An 8984-nucleotide genomic window follows, 5' to 3' on the forward strand; every position below is an offset into this window, starting at 1 on the left:
CAGTCTAGAGGGTTAAAAGGTCTCTATTAAGAGGGCATATAAGGAAGCTGGGCACAGTGGCTCATGCCTGTAATCCCAGCACTTTGGGAGGCCGAGATGGGTGGATCAATGAAGGTCAGGAGTTCAAGACCAGCCTGGCCAACATGGTGAAACCCCGTCTCAAGTAAAAATACAAAAATTAGCCGAGTGAGACTCTGTCTCAAAAACAAAAAAGAGGACATATAAGGATTGGGCTTTTAAATAAAAATTTGGAATCCAATTTCTCCAATATCCTGCCAGTCCTAAAAACCCACTCAACCATCTCTTCATTCTTGGTTGTAAAAAGCTGAGATCCTTTCTAGTCTGTCTGAATTAATAAAACGTCCTTCCTTGGATATTAGGTGGCCTAAGTATTTCACTTGTCTTTGACAAAATTGAAGTTTCTCTTTAGAGACTTTGTTTTCTTAGGGCTGCCTTTTGTAATAAATGTAGCTCATCATTCACAGAACCTGTTTGCTCTCCAAGATGGAAGTCATCTATTTACTGGATTAACACATGCATTTCCAGGAAATTAACATCTGAAAGGCCTATTTTTAATATTTTTGAAAAGTAAGTCAGGCTTTCAGTGATATATCCTTGGAGGCATGTGTGACCCAGTGTATTGTCTGTCTTCCCAAGTGAAGGCAAAGAGAAATTGGCTATTTTTGTCTACAAGAATGCTAAAGAATGTACTACATAAGTCCATGACTGTAAGGAATTCCACATTAGATGGAATGGCTGTGAGTAACATAGGCTTGTGCAGTATAGGGTGCCATGGGATTGCCATGTTGTTTATTGCTCTCAAGTCTTGTACAAACCTCCATTCGCTACCATTTCATTTTCTTACCAGGAGGATTGGGGTACTACAATGGCTTGTACAAGGAATCATCAGTCATCTTTCTGTATAATCTGACATTATAAGCTTTATCCCTCCTAGAGCTTTAGTTCTCAAGGGGTATTGTCTTATATTTTGAAGATGTTTCCATGGGTATATTTGAATATTTATTGGAGTAGCTGAGATGATAGTTTCTATATCAAGGGAGGACACTGACCACAATGGATCATGTACTGTCTTTAGTACATTTTGTAATTCTTCATTAAGCAATAATTCATTGTCTTTCATGGCAATAGGGATTGCAATTGGATTAGATTTTGAAAATTTTATTAAAATATCTGTTGTGTCTCGTAGTTGAGTCTTATAATCTAATTTTAAATATATTTCCTTCCTTTGGGAGAAAGAAATGTGGGTATCATATAATTCTAAGTAGTTTATTCCTATTGAATGGATGGGGTCTGATGGAACAAAGAGGAGGGCATGAGTTCCTTGTAAGGAACACAGTTGAAAGGTTACAGGCTGAGATTTGTATGCCAATACAGGAGGATTGTGATGCCTACCTTTTGAATTCCTTGTTTACTGCAAGGAATGGGACCTTGTACCAAGATGGGATTAATTCCAGATAATGTGGCTCCAGTGTCAATAAGCGCTTGTGTTAGTTCTCCATTTATAATAATTTCTATTTCTCCCAGTGTTAGTAAGTAGGAAATGAAAGGCCCCTTTAAGTTCCTTGGAGCACTCCTGTTTTCTTTTCTGCCTCCACTGGTTAACATTCTTTCCTTTTTCATTTTTGGCAGTTCTTTTTAAAGTGATCATGCTTTTTGCAAAAATTGCAAATAGTCTAACAAGGAGGCTTAGAGAGACAGGGGAGCAGGGAGAGAAGACATTTCAGTGTTTTTTAAAATTCAATAATGGTTTTAAAGCACTTTTTATTTCTTCCTCTAAGGGAAGAATTCTGTCAAAACCTCTTTTGGATGCTTCTCGGTGCCATTGGAAGTAACTCTCTTAATTATTTTATTTGATTCTATAGCTGGCTTTTTAAAATTTTTCATATAAATAATCTAGACATTTTAAATATTCTTCTCTTTGATCATTGTAATTTAGGATCTTCTTAGGTCAAATAAGACCATTTCTCCAACTATTGACAGGAGGTGGCGCCATAAGTCTTGTACATAAACCCCACTGGCGTTTCCAAAGGTGCATTGCTTAAGGAGGGCTTGGTTATAGATGGATAATTGCTCATAATTTGGATTCTCTTTTAAAATGCCCAAAGGCTAAAAGGGAAAAGTGTTTGGGGTCCAGTGTGCTGCTTAGTAGGGATTATTCCTGGAGGTGTCACCTACAAGTAGCTTCTTCCCTCTTACCTACCTCAGAGAAACCCAGACATTTCTGGGGGTTCAAGGCACTGGGTGACCAGTCCCTTGTGTGTTGTGTGCCCCAGGGGTTAAGCAACTCTCCCTGTGAATTCTTCTCTGGAGTTTGTTGTGAGCTTCCACACCCTTGTGTTACCTCCATTGCCTAAGGTGCCTTTCAGCTGGGAGAAAGAGTGCTTTTTGTCTTCAGCTTATCACGTCCTCATTCCAAGCCTTTTACAAATTTTTGGTCGCTCAAGAAGAAACTTTAAATCTCAATGTTAACCAAGATCCAAAGCCTGGCTGGTTTAATACCACAAATTTAGCTTAAGCCACAAACATTCACTTTCTCCTTTTAAAAGAAAACTGCTTTCTCTTTAACCAAATGTCAAATGAGAGAAAAGTTTACAAACTTGAGCAAGTAAGACGAACGAAAACTTAACCTAATAGAAAAGTGAAACCACAAATCTGCCATTAGCAGAATCTTTAGAGAAATGACAAACAAAACTCCTGCCTTAAAGCCCTAAATGACAGCTTCAATATCAGCCCCATTGAGCATGAAATTCATTTACTTAAATAAAATCTGAATCTCAGCCCAAACCTGGCAGATTCAAAACCTGAGAGCAGTCTTACCAAAGACGCCTGTATGTCTGGTGAAGTCAGTTGGATGCAAGCAGTTTGTGCTGGTACCAGGGCCCCAGCTACTGATGAAGTGGCAGGAGTCCACGGAAACCTACTTCAAAGTTCCTGGGGCTTCCAGGGGAGGTGAGAACACAAGTGATGGGAGAGCCTGGGGAGGGAATGTCTAGTGAGTAAAGGTTGTGCTGCTGTGGATGAAATGTCTCTGAGGTCGTAAACATCTCAGAGCTGCCTTCAGGAGAACAGGTGATAGTCATCTGGGCTGATGTCACCTCCAGTGTCCTCTCCTGTGATCTGTGTTAATCTTCCCAGATTGATGAGATTCCCGGGGAGGTGATTCATGACAACTGAGTTCCTTTTGGAGGATCCATCTTCAGGCAGGTAAGCGGAGCTCAGAGGAAACCTCTGCCTGCATCCGCTGATCCCCAAGTGCCCTCAGCTCACAGGGATCAGCACTCCCAAGTGCCATGGGGGTGGCATTTCCTGAACTCCTTCAAAGCAATAACAACAGGCTGGGTGTGGTGTCTCACACCTGTAATCCCAGCACTTTAAGAGGCTGAAGTGTGAGAATTGCTTGAGCCCAGGAATTCAAGACCAGCCTGGGCAAAATAGGGAAACCCTGTCTCTACAAAAAATTAAAAGAAAACTTAGCCAGGCATGGCAGTGCACACCTGTGGCCCCGCCTACTCGGGAGGCTGAGGTGGGAAGAGTGCTTGAGCCAGGGTGGTTGAGGCTGCAGGGAGCTGTGATTGCACACTGCACTCCAGCCTGGGCAACAGAGTGAGACTCTGTCTCAAAACACGCAAACAACAACAACAACAAAAGTGAAACAATAGCAACAACTAACTTTTACAAAATGGACATTTGGGATCTACATGCCACACTCCTAAGTGCATCTCTTTAAGCAACAGGTGTCACAGTCTTAAACCTTGTTATCCTTACCCTCTTCATTCTAGGCACCTGTTTCATTCCAGGTAGGGCTTCCTCCTGGTTTCCTAACATGGCAGGTTGATGGACAACAGAGAAGGACACTGCACACCTCTGCAGGGTCTCCCCTCTGGCCCACCAGCCCTCCCTTCTCCAGCAGCGAAGACCTCACTATGACATCCAGGCAGGAATAATATAGACAGAAACCCCAGAAGCCCCAAAGCTCTGAAGCCTAAACCACAAGCCCCACGAATTCCCACAGGGCCCACTGGGCAGAATGGCCTGAACCTTCAGGGTTTGTTTGGTTTTATGGACCATTTACTCATTCTTTCTCCTTCCTCCCATGGTAGCACTAAAATACATTCTCAGGCTCCCAGGTATATACAGGGGAGACGGAGAGGGGAGGATATTCCTGATTGGAAAACAAAACAAAACCTACCTTTACTAATCTCAATATACAGATTAGGCTAATCAGATTAAATAATTCTGGAATTTTTCAAAATTTCATTGTTAGATTTTTCATCATTTTAGAGAAGGGGTCTTACTCTGTTGCCCAGGCTGGACTCAAAATTCTTGGGCTCAAGTGAACCTCCTGCCTCAGCCTCCTGAGTAGCTGGACTACAGGTGCGCACCACCATGCCTGGCTGAAATTCGTTTTTATTGAGGGTCTTGATATGAAAAAAAAATCTTTGAATCTTAATGTTAATTTTTCATTTCTTCTTGGCAACAAAAGCATCCATATTTTAATTTTTATTTGTCTATTGTTGGCTAGAGAGCACTGCCTTCCTCATTCACTATGCATCAAGCCCTCTCCCCTGCCTGAAGAACACCATGTTCCTCTTAGCAATCATCAGTAACAAGGCGTGCCACTCAAAGAACTACGAAGATAAGGGTTTGGGGTTTATGCTGGGGAAAGCTCATGACCCTAGCTGCAGGAATAGAGGACTGAGCCTCCCAGGTCCTGGAAAGCAGAGGGATGATGCCCCGCTCCGATTTCCTCAGCATCCTTGCAGAGCTCTTGGTCTCCTGCCTGTGCCCTGCAGGCCTGATTCACCCTCCTCTCTGCACATGAGACTCTGCACACCTCCTATTGTGTTTATTGACGCATGGCAGCCTCAGCCCTCTGTTTTATGTGACCTCCCAGCTTTGCTCTCTACAACACCTAACGCAGTCAGTTTCTATGTCCTACTTCAAAATTGCTGGGAGAAAAAAAAGTCAGATTGGCATTTGAGTTTGAGAACGAAGCCTTGAAAGAGCCAGTTTGAAGAATGGAAGCAAGGCCTGGCTAGAGCACTGGTCGACAAATTTTTCCTGTAAAGGGCTGGGTAGTAGATACTGTAGGCTTTGCAGGCCATGAAATCCACTCTGCGTTGTACTGGTGTGCAAGCTGCCATAGTCAATATGTAAATGAATGAGTGTGGCTGGGTCGCATTAGCATTTTATTTCCAAAAATAGCAGGTGGCCAGATTTGGCCCATGGACTGTAATTTTCCAATTCCTGAGATACTAGAAACAGAAGTGTTTTGTTGTTGTTTTAACTAAATCTTTATTGAAGTACAGCAAACAGAAAAGTATACACATTATAGCATTTTATGAAGTATCACAGAGTGATTACACCTATGTAACCACCAACTATGTGAGAAAACATTGCCAGCATCCCAGAAACTATGTTTGCACACTTACTAGTTACTAATCTCACACTACTCCCCAAAAGTAACTAAAACTCTGATTTGTAATGTCAGTGGTTTATCCTGTTTTGGTCTTTATATAAATGAAGTCATATTGTATGTATTTATACTTTCTGTCTAGCTTCTTTGTATAATATTCTCCCAATGGAATTCATCTGTATTGTGGTTTGTACCAATGGTTCATTTTTTTATTGTTATTATAGTATTTTATTGCATTACTATAATACTATTTATTTCATTCTACTGTAGATGGACATTTAACATAGTTTCTAGTTTGGGGCTGTGGCATGTCTTTGGATGAATATGTGTACACATTTTTGTTGGAAGTAGAATTGCTGGTCCAACATAGATAGATAGATAGACAGACAGACAGATAGGCAGATTTATTATTGAATATATATAACAAAATTTTCTATATTGTTCATTATAATTACCAAATGTCATTTTTTTCTATTTGGTGTGGAATCACTTTCATACCTTCCATTAATTTTTTAGACATAGTTCTTTTATTTGAACATATTTTTGATACCTGGTTTAATGTCTTTGTCTAATAAGTCCAACATCTGGGCTTACTCTGGGATAATTTCTTTTGACTACCTTTATATGTTTATAGGCCATACTTGCCTGTTCTTTTGTGTGTCTCCTAATTATTTGGTTGAAAACGAGACACTTTAAAAAATATATCAACTCTGGAAATTAGAGTTGTTGCTGTTTTTGTGATTGCTGTTGTGGTGGTGGTTTGTTTAGTGATGTTTCCGGTTTGGCTTTGTAAAGTCTGTATTCTTTTTTGTGTGCAGCCACTAAAGTATTTACTTGGTTAGCTTAGTGGTCGGCTAATGATTGGACAGAGAATTCCCTAAATGCCTTCAACCAATAAGCCTCCTCTTGCTCATGGGCTGTTTGTTAGGGTATGTCTTCAATGTCCCTGTCTTCACTCCTGTTTGAGCAGACCCTCAAGAGCCACTGGAGTAAGTACTTAGGGCCTTCCTGATCTCTCTTGGGCCTGCATGCAGCCATGCACACAGGAGGCCTTCTAATCCCCCAGGAATAAATTGGAGCTTTCCAAAGCCCCTAAGAATATTTGTCTCCCTAGACTTTCCTTGTAAGTTTTATATCCAATATCTTATCTGCCCTAAGTGGTACCACCACTTTTGGCAGCTGGGATGTTGAACAGTTAGTGCTGATTGATTTTCACAAACACTCTGGGGATGGGGCTTTCCTCACTGGGAGATCTGAATCAGGTCAAATAAAGGTGAGCCTTGTGAATGGGGCTTGAATAGGAGCTGCCAGCCCAGGAGAAAGAGTGATGATTCTCTGGGAATGAGGTTTTTGGGGCTCCGAAGCTGTCCTGCCCCTCTAGTCCAGTCCATTAGGCTGTTGGTTTTCACTACTACCATGGTTCCAAGGCTGCTGTTTTTCAAGGCTGCTGCAGAGCTGATGGTGGTTAAAGGGGTGGGAGTGGGGAAGAGGCAAAGTTAAAATTCCACAAAGCCTGCTGTTTACTGAGTTTCAGCCATTTTCTTGAACAAACACTCTGAATTGTTCCAATCCTATGTTACTATCGAGAGTTCTGAAAAAGTGGATTTTGACAGCTTATGCTATGTCCTTTCTCTTATGGAGGCACAGATTCTTAGAGGGCCCTCCTCCATCACTTCACACATCCTTCTCCAGGCATTATGGGTGGTGGTTTTTATTTTTTACCATGGTAAATTTTAAATCTTTTCTAGGTCAAATTTTTTTTAGTGTAATAAAAGACACAGAAAAAAAGCATACACACACACAGAAACACACATACACAAATGTACATTGGCCTATTATATAATTCTATACGTGGATGTTGGGTTTTGTATTAGTCTGTTCTCATGCTGTTGTAAAGAACTGCCAGAGACTGGGTAATTTATAAATGAAAGAGGTTTAATTGACTGACAGTTCAACAGGGCTGGGGAGGCCTCAGGAAACTTACAGTCATGGTGGAAGGTGAAGCAAATATGTCTTTCTTCACATGGTGACAGGAAGGAGAAGCGTCGAGCAAAGAGGGAAAAGCCCCTTATAAAACCATCAGATCTCATGAGAACTCACTCAATATCATGAGAACAGCATGGGGGTAACTGGTCCCATGATTCAATTACTTCCGACTGGGTCCCTCCCCCAACATGTGGGGATTACAATTCAAGATGAGATTTGGGTGGGGACACAGACCCAGACCATATTATACACCCTGGCCCCTCTCAAATCTTGTCTTTCTCACATTTCAAAACACAATTATGCCTTCCCAACGGTTTCCCAAACTTTTCACTCATTTCAGCATTAACCCCAAAGCCCAAGTCCATAGTTTCTTCTGAGACAAGGCAAGTCCCTTCCACCTATGAGCCTGTAAAATCAAAAGCAAGTTAGTTACTTCCTAGATAAATGGGGGAACAAGCATTGGGTAAATACGCCTGTTCCAAATGGAAGAAATTGGCCAAAATGAAGGGGCTACAGGCCCCATGCAACTCTGAAATCAAATAGGGCAGTCATTAAACCCTAATGCACCAAAATGATGTTTTTTGACTCCAGGTCTTACATACAGGTCTCACTGATGCAAGAGGTAGGCTCCCACAGCCTTGGGCAGCTCTGCCCCTGTGGCTTTGCAGGGTACAGCCTCCCCACCCCCTGTGTGCCAGCTGCTTTCACGGCAGGCTTTGAGTGTCTGGCTTTTGAAGGTGCATGGTGCAAGCTGTCAGTGGATCTACGATTCTGGGGTCTGGAGGATGGTGACCCTCTTCTCACAGCTCCACTAGGCAGTGCCTCAGTGGGGATGCTGTGTGGGGGCTCTGACCCCACATTTCCCTTCAGCACTGCCCTAGCAAAGGTTATCCATGAGGCCTCCACCCCTGCAGCAGACTTCTGTCTGGACATCCAGGTGTTTCCATACATCCACTGAAATCTTCGTGGAGGTCCCCAAACCTCAATTCTTGTCTAATGCACACCTGAGGGACTAACACCATATGGAAGCTGCCAAGGCTTGGGGCTTGCACCCTCTGAAGCAATTGCCTGAGCATGTATCTTGGCCCCTTTTAGCCGCAGCTGGAGCTGAAGCAGCTGGGATGCATTGCAACTAGTCCTCAGGATGCGCACAGCAGGGGTGCCCTGGACCTGGCCGATGAAACCATTTTTGCCTCCTAGGCCTCAAGGCCTGTGATAGGAGGGGCTGCTGCAAAGGTCTCTGACATCCCCCAGAGATATTTTCCCCATTGTCTTGGTGATTAACATTTGGCTCCTCGTTACTTATGCAAATTTCTGCAACTGGCATAAATTTCTCCACAAAAAATGAGTTTTTCTTTTCTACCGCATTATCAAGCTGCAAATTTTGCAAACATTATGCTCTGTCACCTCTTGAATGTGTTGCTTTAGCAGGCAAAATTGTAAAACAGAATTCTAAAGAAATTTCTAAAGTTCAGAAATTTCTTCCACCAGATACCCTAAATCATCCTTCTCAAGTTCAGATATCTAGGGCAGGGGCAAAATGTCACCAGTCTCTTTGGTA

The sequence above is a fragment of the Nomascus leucogenys genome, chromosome 13, assembly GCF_006542625.1.
Source record: "Nomascus leucogenys isolate Asia chromosome 13, Asia_NLE_v1, whole genome shotgun sequence".
NCBI classification, from domain to species: Eukaryota; Metazoa; Chordata; class Mammalia; order Primates; family Hylobatidae; genus Nomascus; species Nomascus leucogenys.